Source organism: Stegodyphus dumicola, chromosome 6 (assembly GCF_044657685.1).
Source record: "Stegodyphus dumicola isolate Sdum_Otavi_A_Nest chromosome 6, ASM4465768v1".
Classification (NCBI taxonomy): domain Eukaryota; kingdom Metazoa; phylum Arthropoda; class Arachnida; order Araneae; family Eresidae; genus Stegodyphus; species Stegodyphus dumicola.
In genome coordinates this window covers 143061379-143081424 of record NC_140773.1, presented here as the reverse complement: position 1 = coordinate 143081424, position 20046 = coordinate 143061379, and positions in this window count along the sequence as shown.

Genomic DNA, 20046 nt, shown 5'->3' with positions numbered 1-20046 from the left:
TTTCGTCGAGTCGGATTCCACAACCACACTTTGTCTCCTTCGTGGAATTGATGTTTAGTAGCTCTTATGTCGTAGCGGGTCTTCATCTTCTCCGTCGCCAAGTTGACTCGCTCTCGTGCAAAGTTGTGCATCACTTCAAACCGGGCCTGGAGATCTTGAATATATTCCTCAGGCGATGAAGGAGCATCCGGAGGGCGACCAAACAAGAGATCACAAAGCAGACGAAGGTCACGACCGAAGAGCATCTGTGATGGAAAATAGCCGGTAGTCTCGTGGACAGCACTGCGGTAAGCCAGTAAAAAGAGTGGTAATTTCTTGTCCCAGTCCTGTTGGTTTCTGGAAACCACTAATGTGAGGTTATTAAGGATGGTTCGATTAAACCTCTCTACCATGCCGTCCGACTGGGGATGTAATGGCGTCGTTTGAGTTTTGTCAATGCCGAGTAGTTTGCATAGTTCTTTGATTACTGCCGAGGCAAAATTCCTTCCCTGATCGGAATGTAACTGAAGAGGCACTCCGAACCTGGAAATCCAGTGCTGTATCATTACCTCAGCTATTGTGACAGCCTCTTGATCAGGAATAGGAAAAGCTTCAGGCCACTTGGTGAAGTAATCAATGACAACGAGTATTTATTTGTTGCCATCAGCAGTTCGTGGCAGAGGTCCCAAGATGTCAAAGGCGATACGTTCAAAAGGCGCCCATATGTTGTAACGTTGCAGCTTGCCTCGGCTGCGTCTCTTCGGTCCTTTCCGACCTGCACAGGCATCGCAGGATCGGCACCACTTTTGCACGTCATCCTTTGCATTATTCCAGTAAAAGCGCTCACGAACTCTCTGTAAGGTCTTCATTATTCCAAAGTGACCTCCCGTAGGGCTGTTATGTAGTTCTTTAAGGACATCAGGAATGCGGGATCTTGGAAGTATCAGCTGCCATCGGAACGTCTTCCCATCATCCGATTCGAATTTCCGGTATAAGACGCTGTTTCGAATGTGAAGTGAATCCCAGAGTGCCCAATACTGTTTTGTTGTAGGACTACAGATAGAAATGTCCTGCCAGGTAGGTTTTCTGGTTGATGGCTCCATTAAATCAATTATGGGTTTAATGTCGCGGTCTTCCAGCTGGTCTTTCCTGACTTCATCATCACTCCACGGTTCTCGATCAGCCGATGTTGATGTTGTAATTTGTCTTGCGACCGGAGTCAGCAGCTCGTATTTCGCTTCCACCCTGGAACAATATCGACAGTTTTCTTGGCAAGGTCTTCTAGACAGGGCGTCGGCGTTTCCGTGTGATGATCCCTTACGATGACGGATAGTGATGTCATATTCTTGGAGTCTCTGTATCCACCTGGCTATTTGACCCTCAGGATTCTTGAAATTTAAAAGCCAGGTCAATGATGCATGATCGGTGCGGAGCAGGAATTTTCTGCCGTATAGATAGTGATGGAACTGTTCTACAGCTTTGACTATGGCGAACAACTCTTTCCTGGTGACACAATAATTCCTCTCCGGTTTAGACAGGCACTTGCTCCAGTACGCCACTACACGTTCTTGGCCGTCTATTTCTTGGGACAAAACAGCACCAACACTTTCATTACTCGCGTCGGTGTCGAGAATAAATGGTCGGTCAAGCTGAGGATACGTCAGGATTGGAGCAGATGTTAAAGCCTCCTTTAAGTTGTTAAATGCATCCTCGCATTCTTTTGTCCACAAGAACTTTTGGTTGCTCTCTGTCAGCTTGTGTAGGGGTCTTGCGATGGAAGAAAAGTCCTTCACGAATTTCCTATAGTAGGTGCAAAGCCCTAGGAAGCTTCTCAGCTGATGGACATTTTCGGGACGTTTCCAGGATTTAACGGCTGATACCTTTTCAGGATCCGTGCGTACACCTTCTGCAGAGATGACATGTCCCAGGTAAGTCACTTCCTTTCGGAACAATTTACATTTAGCGGGACTCAGCTTCAGATTGGCTTCTTTCAGTTTCTGAAGCACCTTCCTAAGATTTTCTAAATGTTCTTCAAAACTCTTTCCGACAATGATGATGTCGTCCAGGTATATGAGACAGGCTTCGTAGGAAAGGCCTTTCAAAACAGTCTCCATAAGACGTTCGAATGTTGCCGGCGCATTACACAGTCCAAACGGCATCACCTTGAATTGCCAAAGCCCTTGTCCCGTAGTAAATGCCGTCTTTTCTCGGTCTTCAGGCTGTATTTCTACCTGCCAATACCCACTCTTTAAACCACTTGAGAACCACTTGCTTCCAGAAAGAGTGTCTAGAATGTCGTCAATTCTAGGAAGAGGGTAACTGTCTTTCTTCTTAACCTCATTCAACCGGCGATAGTCGACGCAAAATCTTGTTGAGCCGTCTTACTTTCTGACTAGGACGATGGGAGATACCCATGGACTTACTGAAAGCTCGATGACATCGCCTTCTTCTATATCTTTTAACAGTGTTCGCACCTCTTCCTGTTTAGCAAACGGTAGACGTCTTGGATGTTGCTTGATCGGGGGATGATCGCCGGTATCTATTCTATGTTGTGTCAAACTAGTTCGACCCACGTCAGAAGACGAGCGGGAGAAAACAACTTGAAGATCTTTAATGACGGGATCGACAGCATTCCTCTCTTTATCGTTTAATTGCGCATTCTGCAATAACTCCGATGTAATGCTCTCTGAGGACACGGACTCTTGGATGTTACTCTTTCTTTCAACGCTGGTTACTAGAGTACATGCTGCAACCACTTCACCTTTCTTAATAATTCTCCCCTTCTCAGTTACATTGGCGACTCTCACCGGGATAACCGTTCTAGATAGGTCGACGAGTGTTGAGGCTACTAGTACTCCTTTTGGGATATTACAGTTATTGGGATATTCTATGATGCCGTAGCGGAAATTTTTGTTTTCGGCAATGGATCCAGGAAGTAAAATTTCTGTTCTTGCCGGTATTGTGATATTGTCTTGTGCTATGATTTTATGAACAGATTTAACTTCTTCATCGTTAACTCCAAATAACGCTATGTCCTCAGATGTAGAATGCAATTGGTTATTTTTAAAGTCCAAGGAAAAATTGTATTTCCTTAGAAAGTCCAATCCGAGTATGCAAGAATCAGTGATCTCTGCTACATATGCCGTGTGATGGTAAGCGGCACTTCCAAACGTGATGTTAACATTTACTTTTCCATCGATGTCGATCTTCTCACCGGACACAGTCTGTAGAGTAACGCAAGGCGGCGTCCATATAAGTTTGCTTCCCAGTTGTTCAGAAAAATCTTTTCGGATGATGGTAACGTTGGCTCCTGTATCTATCGTCATATTGCAGGGAATTCTATTAATATGTCCTATTATGAAAAGTCCATTACTACCGCCTCTCACTGCAGACATCTGAAGCGCTTTAAACTGGGGCTTTTCATTATCTGGCAACCTCCGCCCCGCGAGATCGCCACTAATTAGTTTCCCTGCTGTTTGTTAAAAGCGGTTTTAACATCCGTACCCTGGGGTGTTCTGCAGTTTCGTCGTATGTGTCCTTCAGCACCACAGTTCCAGCACTTTACGGTCGGTTTCTTGTCACCAATATTAAGTCTCAATGCATTCAGTTGTCTAGTTAAATCGTCTAGACGAGCAGTGACTTGATCCCCTGGCTCCTGGACTTGAGCAGCTCTGACTGGATGGCGGTCTCGACGGGTGGCTTGCTGGGCTGCCTCGAATTTCATGGCGTACACTAAAGCGCTTTTCAGATCTTTAACATCCGCCATTCGCAGTGCTTTCTGTATTTCAGGGTCCCGGATGCCATCGATGAAATATTGCAGGGACAGGATTTCCCTTGTTTCTTTCGGGCACACCGAAAAGGCGTGATGCCTTTCAACATCTGTGGCGAGCTCCTGAAGTGTTTCGGTGAGCTTCTGGTGACGGGATTTTAATTGGAGCCTGCTGTAGTCTTTTAAACATTTCTCCCCGAAGCGCAGCTCCAAGGCGCCGGACAGAGCTTCGAAATCTAACCTTTTGTTTTCGGGAAGAGTCTGAAGGATATCCACTGCGTCGGCTCTTAAAGAAGCGGCGAGATGACAGGCCTTAGCTTGGGAATCCCACCCATTCGCATCCGCCACGATAGAAAATTGTGTCTTATACACCTGCCAGGAGGTCTTCCCATCATATGTCGATAGCTTCAGAGAGTGACGAGCAGGCATGGGTAGAAATTTTAAACCATCCGAAGTGCTCCCTGCCGTCGCTACGAATTTCTTCAAAGTGTCAACTTCTTTGGCGACGACAGCAGAAATTCTGTTTTCGATTTGTTGTTCAATATGTCCTTGGACGGCAAAAACTCTGTCTTCGATTTGTTGTTCAATATGTCCTTGGACGGCAGAAACTCTTTCTTCAATTTGTTGTTGGAAGGCCGAAACTCTTTCTTCGACTCGTTGCTCCACAGCCGACATTCTATCTTCTATTTCATCTTTGACAGAAGAAACCTTTTCTTCAATTTGCCCGACTTTATTTTCGACAGCTCCTATTCTGTCTTCCATAGCCTCAAATTTACTTTCTATTACGCAGGTTATTTCTCTTTTCATTTCGTCTTGACCTGCTTCAATCTTTTCTTGTACAGCTTTTATGGCTTCTTTAAAAGTTACTTGACCAGCTTCCAACTTTTCGTGAACGGCTTCCATTTCCTTTTTAACGGATCCTTCCATCTTTTCCTGACCAGATTTCATATCATCTTTCATATCTTCTTGTCCCGCTTTCATTTCCTGCTGGCCCGTTTTCATTTCCTCTTTAAATGCAGCAAAGGCTGATATCAACTGTCTTAACTGCTCTTCCATCGCTCTTGTTATTGGCATTCAAATCCCACTTCTGACACCAAAAATTGTTGCGTGCGTACGGGTTCGTTATAAAATGAATGCACAAGTCCGATGAAAAATGAACGAAAATTTATTATTATCACAACAAAAATGCTTAAATTTTCTCAAATTATCATGCAGTATTACAATATCTCACAGTAGTTATCTTTTAACTACTCAAATGTCCAATAGAACGTAATTCAAAACAGCTAAAGAACGCTAATCCGCGAATTCGCTACAATCAACAAGAGCAGTTTTCTAAACAACAACAAACTAAGCAACTACTAGAAACTGAGATGTTTTCCTCCTTTTATAAGATTTTAAAAATCACACGCTAGAATTTTCTGGTACTTTCTCGAAATCAAAAAGAGATATTTATTTATTTAATGCACGCGCTCTTGTATTTTCAATTTTCCGGCTTAGCTTTCTTTTAATATTCGTCACGCGCTGCACTGCGCGAGAAATAAAACCATTTCATTTATAATTGAACTAATATTAGCTTTTCAAATACCAAATTCGTAACAATATATATATATTCGTTATCTCCTATACGATTCAGTGAGCTTAGGTTGTTGCTTTAAAAGTCACTTAGCTGTTCTTATGTTCAGGTTAAGGTTTTTATGCTTTCATCTAATCTGCATGCAATAGTTATAGAATTCTCAACAATTTAAAAAGTTGAAGTAGGCCTAAAGAGACCTCCTTTTGTTTACGTTTCAAATTCTTAGTAGAGTAGTGAATTAACTCAGTCGGTTCACTAACTTCAGTGTCTTTTTGCCCAGTTGGACCAAAAGTTATTTTCCAATTTTGTGCACCCAAAATTTTGCCTTCCTGTCCGTCGGCCAAATTGATTGTTTCGGTGTAGAAATTTACTTGTAAAATTTGTTTTTTAAATTGTTAACTGTATTTGGTGTTTCATAGTTTTCTGTATTTATGTATTTTTGCCTCACCGCGAAGAGTGAACTGACTGAATGAGTAGAAAATAATTTTAAATGGAGTACAGCATAAAAAAGTGTCTAATTGAATAGGCCGTACATGGAAATCATGTGGTGTCCACATCAGATATTTTAATTCACTTACTGATAAGATACTGAGTTCAAATTTTGGACGCACACTGTTTGTCGATGACAACGCAATGTGGTTAAGCGGTTTTTTTCAGTTTTTAATTTAATTTTTAAACATTTTTTCGCCCATATCTTTGTTCAACGAGTAAACTAAAAGTAACACAATTTTGGTACTCTCGAATACATTGGAAATAAAAATCTTTTTAACATTGAAAATTGTAATTTATTTTCTGAATGTTTTGCGAATTCCTAAAAATCGTTCCATTTTTTTTTGACTATCTGAGGTTCTTGATTTTAAAATTTGAACACTTGAAAACAAATCGTATATAAAATTTTGAAATTTTCACAGATTATAAATCAAACACATCGTCCTTTTTTAAAGCAAGAATTATTAAAACTACTAATTGGATGATTTTCTACATTTATTTAAAAAATATATTGCACTACCAAGGAGAAAACCAGGGATAATCAATTTTTAGCAAGTTTTTTTTTAATCAATCAGCTCTAAAAATTGTTTTAGTGGATTTTTATGAACTACGCTTAAAAATTAATTTTTTATATCTTTTCTTTTATTCTTCATAACAAAATGACCAAATATTTTTTAAATATTAAAATATACTGGTTGTATTTAGAATATTCGGAAGAGGAATTTGCATTTCAAACAGCAGCACTAAGCATTTCCGTAACATTTGTTTTGTAACTTAATTTAATCAGATAATTATGTTTCGCAAATACGAAATCAGGCGATGATAGAATTTCACGCTTGCCATTCCGTGGAAAATGAATGCTGGCAGTTATAGCTGTTTCCTTAATTCGGTAATGCCATTTCGTCAGCAAGAAATCCATCTACACTATTTAGCTATAAATTTGGAAACCGAGAGAAAGTTTTCGCTTTTATGGCATTTAATGGGGATAGTATGATATTGGAAAACTTTGAATTACCCTCGCTAAGATGCATTGTGTTCGCAAAGTGTTTTCGCAGACTAACGTCTAAACTTTTGAATTAGCTAAAATTGTAGTAATAAGAAAGTAACACGTTCATAATTAAATGCACTGTTACGAGAAAAACAAGATTATTTATTGAATCATCTTCGTTGTAATGTAAAAGAAATTAAATTATATTTTACCCTTGTTCTGTTACTATAAACATCATTATTAAGCTTGACGTTTAGAGGTTAGTAACGTTTAGATTTTTAACGTAGAATTGAGCTAAAATGATTTAAAAGAAACCTGAGGTAATTTAAAATTACAGATTTTCAAATTTTATCCAAATATTAAACGTTTATTACATTTTTCAAACCTTTTAACTACTTATACAGTTTGCAGATTTTTCTGCACTAGAAACTGTAATGAAGTTATATTAATCTGTTTTACAGAGGGTGTTTACATATTTTTGGAACGAATTTGGGGCCATTTAATTATTATCTAAATTGCAAAGAGTAATTTTCTAATGTTCAGTTTGGTAGCCTCCTTTTTTGCATTGTAAGTCTGCAACATGATTTTCATGCTAGAAGGGCTTTTCGTAAAACTTCTAGATTTCTATTCCTCTTGCGCTACTTTCCAGTGTCCATCCATCGTGATGGGTTTGCAATTAAAAAGAACGTTTTGCAAAAACTCACAAGCACGATACGCCATAGGTGAAAGATCAGAGAATTTCTCTCGAATACGTAGAAATGGTATATATATATATCAATATCTGTATCAGTATTCAGTTTCCAAGGGATGCAGTGATACGTTTCGAAATATAACTTGTTGATTTGTATTGATGAAATTTTACTCTTTGAAACTCATTGGAATAAAGAAACGGAAGTTTTTGTAAATATTAGACGCACTTGATAGTAACTTCACTTGATTTTAATACTTGTCCACTATTTTTATTTTTAATTTCCCATTTTAAGAATACGAGAATAATAAACCCTTTTTTCTTTGCAGTGAAGCAATAAGTTTGAAAAGTTTTTTCCCCTTCTTCGTTTTCGATCATAAATAGACTTTTCTTTTTGTTGCAGTCTTTTACATAGATTCATGCTTCATCAAGACTCACAATGCATTTTCATTCATCTCCTGCTAAATAATTTTCATACACGGTTCTCCAAATTGTTCTGCAATGAGACGCATGCTTATGCAAAAGCTGATGAACATTACGATTTTTAGCTTCTTTAAGTCGAAAATCTTGCTTTATTATTTTATTTATTGTTGCTACAGATGTTTTTGAAGATTTCACATCTGATTTCTGAGGGATTTTCTCTTATTTAGAAAAATTTAACTTTACAAACATTAGAAACAGTGCATACCTTTTTTGTAAATATTTAAAACTGCAACATTTGAAATTAAATTTCTCGTCAATTTTTGTGTTGTGGGAGTCAAACTTCTTGTATTTTTACTCTTTCGTAACGAGTATAAAATTTTCAAACATAAGTATAGGAACCGGGAATTTGAGATAAATAACAAAACATAAGTATACTTCGTTATTTATCTAAAATTAATTTTTATTGAATTTGAAACTGCGGAAACATGAGTATTTGCGTCATTCAAAAACACTTCCGTAACTGTAAGTATATGTCTACGACCAGCAATTGCGAATATAATGGCTGTGTAACGGGTGTGTGTATATATATATATATATATACACACACCCGTTACACAGCCATTATATTATATATAATGGTGTATATATATATATATATATATACTCTTGGTACTGCTGATTGGAATAAAAAGGAGAGGTGCACAACTAGATGTTCTAACAATCCCATATACAAAATTTCAACATTCTAGGTTTAATATGGTTTTAGAGGGAAGACAGTTCTATATCTCCCGTTCTACTGGTCCGATTGATGAAATTCAAAATGCGTTTCTCATGTTTCGAAAGGCGACTTAGGCGATTTGTATTAGATTTATATATAGCATACAGGTATTCTGGCACAAAATCGGACTTTTTCTGAAATGACATGTCAATTGTTTTCCATATTTCGATTATACGACTCAAATTATACCAACTGTCAAGTTTTAATCGAACGAGTAGGTTTTAAAAAATTAGCCTTCAAAATTTTAGCTCTTCAGTGTTAATCGAATGTGGTATATATTTTGTTAATACCTCTATTTTTATTAAACTTATATTATTCTTCATTTCACATTTCGAAATTTAGGTTCATTCCAAATAAAATTTGCCAATTTCGTATGATTTATTTTTTAAATTTGTATTTGTAAAAATTTTCCGAAAACATTTTGAATTATAACGTATAAAATTTTTAACATCACCTTAAAGTAGATGTATTTCTAGGCACACCTGCAAAACATTATTCATTAAGAATGATTAATATTATTTTTTATTCAAAATTTTCTAAGATATACATGAATTTACATATCGGAGCGTTTTAAAATTTGGCACATTTGTGATAAGCGATAACAACGCCGAATGCGGTTTACGCACTTTGTTAAAATTATTTGAAAGTAGGAACGATGACTTTTTTCTCGAAATTAAGAAGTTTGCCAAGTTAATTATTCTTGGCGCAAACTGAAAAAATTGCGCCAAGAAAAGTGTTTTAATTCCTCTGTAAATTCCGCATCAAAATTTACAAAATGTAATATTTAGACATAATTTGAGTCGTAGAGACGAAATATGGAAAACAATTGGCATGTCATTTCAGAAAAGGTCCGATTAGAACAACGCTATATATAAATCTAATACGTATCCTACGTCGCGCTTTCGACACATGAAAAACGCAATTTGAATTTCGTCAATCGGCTCAGTAGAACGAGAGATATAGAACTGTCCCATTCCCCCCCCCCCCCCCCCCCGCAATTTACGCACGTATGTAGTTACAGATATCATGAAAAAATCCCTTTTGGAATAAAGAGTCATTTATTCTGTTCCTGGTTTTAGATGCCTCGTAAAAAATAGCCTAAATGGATTCGGAAAGGATCAAAATGGATATATTTCCGTTGAAATTTGAAAACCGGCATTTTTCGCGAGGTTACAGGACTTTTTTCACTTACAAGAAGTAAAAAAAGAATATAAAAAGTTAATTACAATTACTATTATGTGCAATTATTAAATTTGTGTTTCGCTGTTTTTCAGGCCAACAAGTGGCACTTCCGCACAGACTGCCAGAAACAATCAATCAGCCTTATGATTTATTGACATGATTTAAGCAGTATATATTCCTGTTATGACCGTAGAATTCTCGTAACTATAATTTTCTTGCCTGCGAGCATGGCTCACTAAAACCATTGGTCAGAATTTAAAAACTGACAAACAGCACAAACTCTCAGATAATTTAATATGAGCATCTACTATGCCTCTCGCTTGGAAATTTTAGAAACTATCTTCAATCAAGAAAAAAAAAAAACCGAATGTAGAGTTACGAAAATAAAAAATTAGTTATTTATTAATAAATTTTGATTCTACTATTTTTAACATAGGTCATTTTAACTGCACATTACGTTTCTATTTAAAAAAAAAAAAATTCTGATGTGTACACAACATGACTTCCTTGTACGGAATATTAAATTATACGCATTTTTTCTTGCATTTCGTTAAAACTTTTGGATTGAATTAAATCTACTTCGCCGAGTGCGCATAAACCATAATAGAATAAATGCATTCTTTAAAATTCACTCTATTTGTTTACCATAGCGGCACTCTGGTCCTAGGTTCACTTAACAGTATTATATTTCGTTCATATTATAACTCAGAATGCACAAAATTTATATTTAAAGAATTATCTAATCGTTGCCACATGTTCTATTCAAATACTATAATAAATCTAGAACGATATATAAAAGAAATTAAGCAAACAAAACATAAAAGAAAACGTTTTTCACAGACGACTGAGTATTTCTCTTTCAATTAATTCAGTTCTCACTTCGCGACAAGGCAAAAATACATAAAAACTCAAAATATCTGTATTAAAAATTGTTTTGGCCTCCTCGGTGATTGCGGTGATTTGTGCCCAGAGGGCGCACCGCACAAAGAGTTAGTTGCGTTACAGAACGTAAGGGAAGCGGACACGCCAAAATGTCGGGCGTATTACCGCTAATTGAGGTAATTGCATCGTATCTGTCAGGTGGCAGGAAACTAGTATGATGTATCAATTCACATGCCAGGTGGCAGAATATGTCTAACATGTACATGCCAGGAGGCATAACGCTTTTAAACATGCAAGGTGGCATACGACTTGTAAATAAATTGTAAATAAATGTACAGTAAAATATCTTGGTGCAATAGATCAAGGAACACGCATCAACAACCTTCTGATCATTTGGATACGTACATTTTTTCTGGTGACGCCGGACGTGATTTGTGGAGATGAAGAATGGACGAAGAAAAGTAGTGAGTTCATGAAAATTAGTGAGTTCATGACTGAAAAGCCAGGATTTAACGCGAAGAAATTCGAGGTAGGCCCTTTTTCATTTTTCCAGTTTTGAATAGAATTGTTGAATAAAATCTAGGTGATTATTATAGTTGATAGAATCTAATGGTAAAATGGAGGCTATGAATAAGGCAAAGAAGTTGCCTTATTCATAGCCTCCATTTTGCGTTGCGTACGGTGACGCGTAGCTTAACTACCAAGTTGATGAGTAAAATAGATTCTGCATTGTTAGAAGAAGGTGAAACCGCGGATGAGAAATTAAAAGAATTACTCGAAATGTTACTTGAAAAATCGCAGTTGTTGAAACAATACGATTCTGAGATTGAAAAACTTATAATTACGGAACAGGAGTTGGAAACAGAAGTAATTTCCGCGCAGGAATATCAGGAAAGAATTATAAGTTTTAAATGTAAAATTCAGGAAAAATTAAGAAAAAACGCGTGTAAAGTTGAATCTAGAAATTCTAGTGAGGAAACTATATCTCCGAAGTTGAAAACTTGTGAAGTTAATACTTTAAAATTGCCAAAATTAACGATTACAAAATATTACGGTGATCCTTGTTCTTGGCTTGAATTCTGGAATCAGTTTAGTAATTCCATTCACCAAAACGAAAGTCTCAGTTCGGTTGACAAGTTTTGTTATTTAAAATCGCTTTTGAGAGGTTTAGCTTTAAATGCTATTAGTGGATTAACATTTACTAGTGAAAACTATACGATGGCTGTTGATATACTAAAAAACCGTTTCGGCAGAGATGACCTGCTAATTAATGCGCATATGAATAAATTGTTGAGTTTAGAACCTGTAAAATATTCCGGAAATACGGCTTCTTTGAGGAAGCTTTATGACGATATAGAAATACAAATAAGGAATTTAAATTCTTTAAATGTTACTAGTGGTTCTTATGGACATTTATTATCCCCTATTTTGTTAAAGTTAATACCCGAGAATTTAACTCTAGAATTCACTAGGAAAAGAAGTGATAAACAAAATTTCGATGTTAATGAACTACTAACGTTCTTGAAAACGCAAGTGGAATGTAGGGAAACATCAATGATGTTAGCGCGTTCTAAGAATTTTGATGTAAATGAAACATCAATACGAAACAAAAGTTCCCATCAAGGTTATCAAAATAAATCTTACATGCATTCTAAAAGAAATGATTACAGTACGAATAAGCAAGGTGCTTCGGTATTAACTAGTCAAAGCGAAACTCCCTCTAAATACTTTCAAAAATCACATTTTAATCCAAATCGAAAGTTCTCTATCCCGCCTAAGAAAGAGAATCAAAATGTCTGCATATTTTGTTTATCTGCTTGTCATATGAATCATGATTGCGCACTTGATTTAAAGGCTCGCCGAAAGGCATTAATGGATCGAGGTTTATGTTTTATTTGCTTTTCGAAAGGGCATCCAAGGCGTTTCTGTGCTCATAAAGATGAAAAATGCAGACTGTGCAATGTCCAAGGTTTACATAATTCGTTAATATGTGACGCCGCATCGAAATGTTTAGAGACGGATACTTCCAATCAGACAAAACAAACGCCAATCCCAGAAGCTTCTCTTTCGCTCTTATGTAATGAAAATAATAACAAAATTAAACCACCGACTTCCGTTCTTTTACAGACGTTTACGGCAACAGTTAGGTGTAAAGAGGGGAACGAAAAGGTATTACGTTGTATGCTAGATTCAGGGTCAACAAAGTCATTCATCTTACGAGAAGTGGTTGATTCATTGGGGTTGAAAATTATTAATAAAGAAGCGCTTATTATTTTCACATTTGGATGCAAAGATGCAAAAGAGCGCTTGTATGATATCGTAGAAATCGTATTGCAAAATGTAAACCATCCCAATAAAATGATAAAAATTAACGCAATAGTCATTGATTCTATAACACTAGGGCAAGTAAAAGTTCCTTCTCGGTGGATACGAAAGATGGCGTTTGAGAAGGGAATAGAATTAGCAGATGCTGGTACGAGTGACGAAATTCAAGTATTAATAGGTTCGGATTATATTTGGGAAATTTTAGGAGAACGAAACGTGAAGATTTGTAAAAAATTAGTCGCAACAGAAAGCACTTTCGGTTTTGTGATTCAAGGCAAGGACGAAGGATCAAAGTGTAAGGACGCAAGAGTTAATCATATAACCGTTGTAAATGAGGACTTAGATTATGAAAGAGTTAAAAAATTATGGGAATTAGAAACTATCGGGATAAGTTCGGATAAAGAAATATCTCTATCAGATAAAGAAATTTTAGAGTCATTTGAACGAAATACAACTTACAAGAATAAAAGGTATGAAACTCGATTATTGTGGAAAGAGTGTGTTGAAGGTTTAAATAACAATTATGAAATCGCGAAACAGCGTTTACTATTTTTAAATAATAAATTTCAGAAAAATAGCGAGCTATATTTAAAATATAATGAGATAATTAATGAACACTTGAGAGATGGTATAGTGGAACGGGTAGATACGTATTTAAATAGTAGTTTGAAAACGGGGTATTACATGCCTCATCACGCGGTAGTGCGCGAGCAGAAGGATTTTACAAAGGTTCGAATAGTTTTTGACGCTTCTTCTAAAAGTAAGGGAAATTTATCACTTAATGATTGTTTGGAAAGCGGACCTAATTTAAATCCTGATTTGCTAAAGATTATCATTAAATTCAGGGTACATTCAATTGCGTTTTGTGCCGACATTCAGCGTGCATTTTTAGAGGTAGGCTTAGCTAAAGAAGACAGGGATTTTTTAAATTTTTTGTGGATGAATGAGGAAGGGTCAAATCTCGATCACAGTAATCCCAACGTACAAGTTCTCCAACACAATCGAGTTCCTTTCGGGGTCAAGTGCTCACCTTATTTATTAACAGCTACAATAAGACTGCATTTAAAAAAGTATGAAGATGCCTACGAAGAGGCATGCAGTATGTTAAAAGAGCTTTACGTAGATGATTTAATTTCTGGGACAGTTAATGTAGCAAATGCCTTATATTTAAGCAAGGACATGATTTTCATTCTTAGCGAGGCCAGTATGAATTTACGTAGATGGGTTTCAAACTCACCTGAGCTATGGAACTATGGAAACTTAATGGAATTGACTCTCGTGAAACATCTGAAGACTCTTTGGTACCGTTGAAAGTTTTAGGTCTTATCTGGGACAATGTCAATGATAATTTGAAAATAGATGTATCTCAGTTTGAGAAATTACAAAATCTCAAAGTAACTAAACGCATCATTTTAGCAGCATGTGGTATGCTCTTTGATCCCTTAGGAATTATGAATCCATTTACTGTTCGAATTAAACTCTTAATGCAAACTATGTGGGAAAAGGGTATTCAATGGGACGAAAGTGTTCCCCTTGATACAGAATTCATATTTCAGGAATGGTTAAAAGAAGTTGAAAAAATAAAGTTTTTCGAAATTCCCAGACATTACTTCAGTGATATGTGTTGGAAGTTTATAGAAGTTCACATATTTTCTGATGCCAGTCCCAAGTGTTATGGTGCCGTAGCATATTTTAGATTTAAGAAGAAAAATAAATGTAAAATGTATTTAAGAAGAAAAATAAATGTAAAATGTATTAAAATAATGTCGAAATCCCGTTTGGCTCCATTAAAAAGGGTAACACTCCCTAGGCTTGAACTTTTGGGAACATTAATTTCTGCAAGATTAGGTTCGTATTTGCAATCGATATTTCCGCAGTTGGATAACGGAAATATATTTTACTGGACTGATTCCCAAATTTGCATTCACTGGATCAAGGGATCTGCCAACGAGTGGAAACAATTTATTAGAAATCGTGTGGTAGAAATCAAGGAGAAAACAATTTTAAACAACCGGTACTTTTGCAGTGGGAAGACAAACCCTGCTGATAAACTTACGAGGGGGATGGATGCTGAAGCTCTAATTAATGATAGTGATTGGTTTTCTGGGCCACCCTGGCTTTCAGAAGTAGATATTCGACATCACATAAACGAAATGAATACCGAAGCTGACTTGCAAAACGTTAGTGAAGAACGTAAATGTGTTACTTTGAAAACACTTGTGGAATCTACAGAACCGTTACTAAATCTTGAACTGTACGGAAATTTAAACAAAGTACTGGGAATAATGGCTTATGTTCTGCGCTTCGTGAACAACTGTAAATCCGCTCGTGAAAAGCAATCTGGTGTGCTTACCGCCTATGAGTTGAGGAAGGCTTCAGAATTTATTATAAGAAATGTTCAACTTAATGAATTTTCAGAAGAAATTAAGGCTTTAAGGACAGAACAACCGATTAAAACTAAAAGCAAAATCATTTCACTTAATCCATTTCTAGATGAAAACGAAATTTTAAGAGTAGGAGGTAGATTAAGAAACGCAGAAATTACCAGAGAAAGTAAACATCCCATTAAGCATTATCACGAAAAACATTTACACGGAGGGTTGCATTTAATGTTATCCGCAATAAGACAGAAATACTGGATAATAAGTGCAAAGAATGAAATTAAAAAATGCATTTGGAAATGCATAAAATGTTGCAGAGTACGAGCAGTAACATATATTCAATTAATGGGAGAACTACCTGCAAGTAGAGTGATTCCAAGTAGAACCTTTTCAAAGGTTGGCGTTGATTATGCCGGCCCATTTTCTGTGAAAATGAAAAGGGGAAGAGGTATAAAACCAACTAAATGTTATATCTGTATTTTCGTTTGTTTAGCTACAAAGGCTATCCATTTAGAGATTGCTAGCAACTTATCAGGTGAAGCATTCCTAGCTGCTCTAAAACGATTTGCTTCGAGGAGAGGAAAACCTCAAGAAATAAGAAGTGATTGTGGAACTAATTTTATAGGTTCAAATAAAATCCTCAAGGAAGCAGTTTCATCTGTCCAGTCAACCTCAGAATTTCAAAGGTGGTTAGCAAATGAAAACATAAGGTGGATATTCAACCCGCCAGCTGCTCCACATCATGGTGGTATATGGGAGGCAGCTGTTAGATCTATGGAACTGCATCTAAAGAAATGTGTTGGAACTCAAATTTTCACTTATGAAGAGTTTCTAACTCTAATTGCACAAATTGAAGCATGCTTAAATTCGAGGCCAATAACACCGGTCTCCAGTGATCCCAATGATTTGACAGCTTTGACTCCTGGACACTTTATTATAGGGACTTCTTTAACAGCTATTCCGGAACACGATTTAACCGAAGTACGAGTGTCTCCATTGCAAAGATGGCAACTAACACAGCAGATGTTCCAAGGGTTTTGGAAGCGGTGGTCTAAAGAGTACCTGTGCCAACTACAGCAGCGTAGCAAATGGAGACAACCTAGCAGAAATATTCGTCTAAATGACTTGGTTATCATTAAAGAAGATAATATGCCTTCATTACGTTGGAAACTCGGGCGAGTAATAGAAGTGTTTCCTGGAAGAGACAATAATGTCCGAGTGGTTAGACTAAAAACTGTGCACGGGGACATTAAACGTCCTATTACCAAACTGTGTCTTTTACCAGTTGAAGAACATTAACTTAAGTGTTTGGTTTATATTGAATATGTTTTATAATTTTTTTTATTTCTTATTGTACTAATAATTTTATTTGTTTGTTCTAGTTTAACCCTCATAGTTAACGTTTCAATATAGTAAGATATAAGATGTTTTGCTAAAAGATTGGTAAGTGTAACATGTAATTTTATACTTTTTGAAGGTTTTTGTATGTTTTCAGTTTCTATATTTTTCATTTACTTGTTTGCATATATTGAAGATTGTATTAAGATGAATGTAATTCATCGGGGCGGAGGATGTTTTGGCCTCCTCGGTGATTGCGGTGATTTGGGCCCAGAGGGCGCACCGCACAAAGAGTTAGTTGCGTTACAGAACGTAAGGGAAGCGGACACGCCAAAATGTCGGGCGTATTACCGCTAATTGAGGTAATTGCATCGTATCTGTCAGGTGGCAGAAAACTAGTATGATGTATCAATTCACATGCCAGGTGGCAGAATATGTCTATCATGTACATGCCAGGAGGCATAACGCTTGTAAACATGCCAGGTGGCATACGACTTGTAAATAAATTGTAAATAAATGTACAGTAAAATATCTTGGTGCAATAGATCAAGGAACACGCATCAACAACCTTCTGATCATTTGGATACGAATTAATTACGAAAATTACGAAATAAATCTTAAACACTTATTTCCTGGAAAAAATTCCAGAAAGGATTAAACATGATTTAATATGCAATAATAAATGAAGGCGTTATCTTTGTTGTTGCGAAGCTAAGTTTCTCTAGATTGGCAACAAATCCACTATCCTGCTGTTTCAAATGTAAACAAGCAACGGCCGCCATCAAAAAAATTATTAGGCTTAGCGGCACTTAAACAACTTTAAAATTGTTGATAATTCTAAAAATATTGCATACAGATTTACTAAAGGCATAAAACCCTTAACTGGAAGATAAAAACAATATAATTCAATCTTTTTTAAAGAAAAAAATGTACAATTTACAAACATATAAGAGTAAAGAAACTGAGATTACTGAGCCGGGTAACAGAGTGGATATATATATAAATATATTTATATACGTTTGGTGCGGCCGATTGCAACCAAAATACGAAGTGCACATCTACATGTTATAGCAGTCCTATATACAAAATTTCAACGTTTTGAGGCCACTCGTTTTTGAGTTATGCGAGATACGTACGTACATACGTTCGTACAGACGCCACGAAAAATTCTCTTCAGAATTCATTTTAAAGCAGTTTTATAATTTTTTTTGGAGGAAAAGTGTATTTTATTCTGTCTTTACGTACAGATATCACGCAAAAACATCATTAAATTGCATTCGATAGCGGTCAAAATGGATATTTTCGTTGAAATATGCTGCCTGAAACTTTTCGCGATTAAAATACTTCCTTTTTACTTCGTGCAAGGAAGTAAAAAAGGGGCAATGGAAATTTAAACAACTCATTGTAATTTTTTCCATGATTGTATTCATTGTTAATTGAAACTATAAATGAGGCATGCTCGAGAGCAATTAATTATCCGAAAATAAAAAAGCTAACGCTAAATAATTATTATTTTGTTTACTTTAGACAAGAGATGTTTTATCGCTATTGGTTACATTAGATTATAAGAAAGAGAAGACCATAAACTAGCTCGGAAAATTTCTTTTAAAACTTTCGTAAACTTTTTTCCTGCTTCGAGATTTATTATTGCACTGAGCCTTTATTAATTAATTACATTTACCAATGAAAAAAACCATGGTCCTGGCGGTATACGTCTGCTCTTGGGAGGATTAAAAATTACCATTACAAATCGACATAAGTAACCGTCTCGAATTCGGTAAATATTTAAATTTATAAAATTTTTGAGATTAAGCGAGATTTAAAGCTTACGAGAGAGAAAAAAGTCAAAATGCGGAAAGCTAAAGCGCACAATAGCGAAAAATAAAAAGAAATACCGGAGAAGGCTAAAGATTGTAAACACGGGCGCTGTGCCAGTTAAGAACAATATCTCTTTCAGACCGTGGGAAATGTTGTTAGTTCCAGGAGACATAACAATAGTGGAGAATTCTTTACGTAACGTCGTAATAAGAGATTAAAATACTGTATTTAAGGAGTATTATTATAGAATAGTAAAAAAGATGATTATTCTTATACAATGCTTATTCAAATAAATTTTATACAAATAATTTTTGTTATATTTAAAATCATAAAATGCACATAATTAATTTAGAGACCCTTTTATCGTATTATTCATAGTATTTTAAAGAGTATGAAAGCAAACTGGAAGTGATGAAAAGAGAAATAATTACATTTTATTATTTTAATTAAAATTTAGTTTAATTATTAATTAAAAAAGAAATAATTATATTTTAAATGACGTATTTTCATTAAATAATTTAATGAACTGATTTTATAGCTTACACGATTTAATAAATTTTTACTCATATTTAAGGATAAATAAATGCATAAGGATACGTTATAATATCAAACCATGAAATGTTTTCATTTAAAAAAGTTGATGTGTACACCACATGACTTCCTTGCACAGAATATCAAATTATACGCATACATTTCATTTAAATTTAATTTCCTCGGATCTCATTAGAAATATAGTTCTTTTTCAATTAATTCAGACCTCACTTCGCGGCAAGGCAAGAAATATATAAAACCTTAAAATATTTTTTTCAAAAATTGAAAAATATAGAAAAATATAAAACACCAAATACACTTGAAACAATATTTAAAAAAATTACATTTAAAATCAGAGTTTATACGCAAAAACAAGCAATTCGGACAGCGGGCAAGAAGGCAGATTTTTCGGTACAAAAAAAAACTGAAAGTTTCCTTTGGTCCCACTCGTCAAAAAGATACTGAAAGTTCAGAAGCTGACTTAATTCACTATTCTACTAAGTTTTAAATGTAAACAAGTATGGCAGCTATGATTAAAAAAATCTAATGTGTGCTCCGAATGACTTCCTTGCACGGAAAATTAAATTATACGCCTTTTTTCCTGCATTTCATTTAAACTTTATTGAATTGAATTACATCTACTTCGTCGATAGCGCATAAACCACAGTAGAATAAATGCGCTTTTTAAAATTCACTATATTTATTTACCATAGTGACACTCTGGCGCTAGTTTCTCTTAACAGGCTTACATCTCATTCATTTTATAACTCACAATGCGCAAAAATTATATCATCTGAAAAATTATCTAATCATTGCCACATGTTCTATTCAAATACTATAATAAATCTAAAACGATGTATAAAAGAAATTAGACAAATAAAAAAGAAACAGTTGTTGTTGCG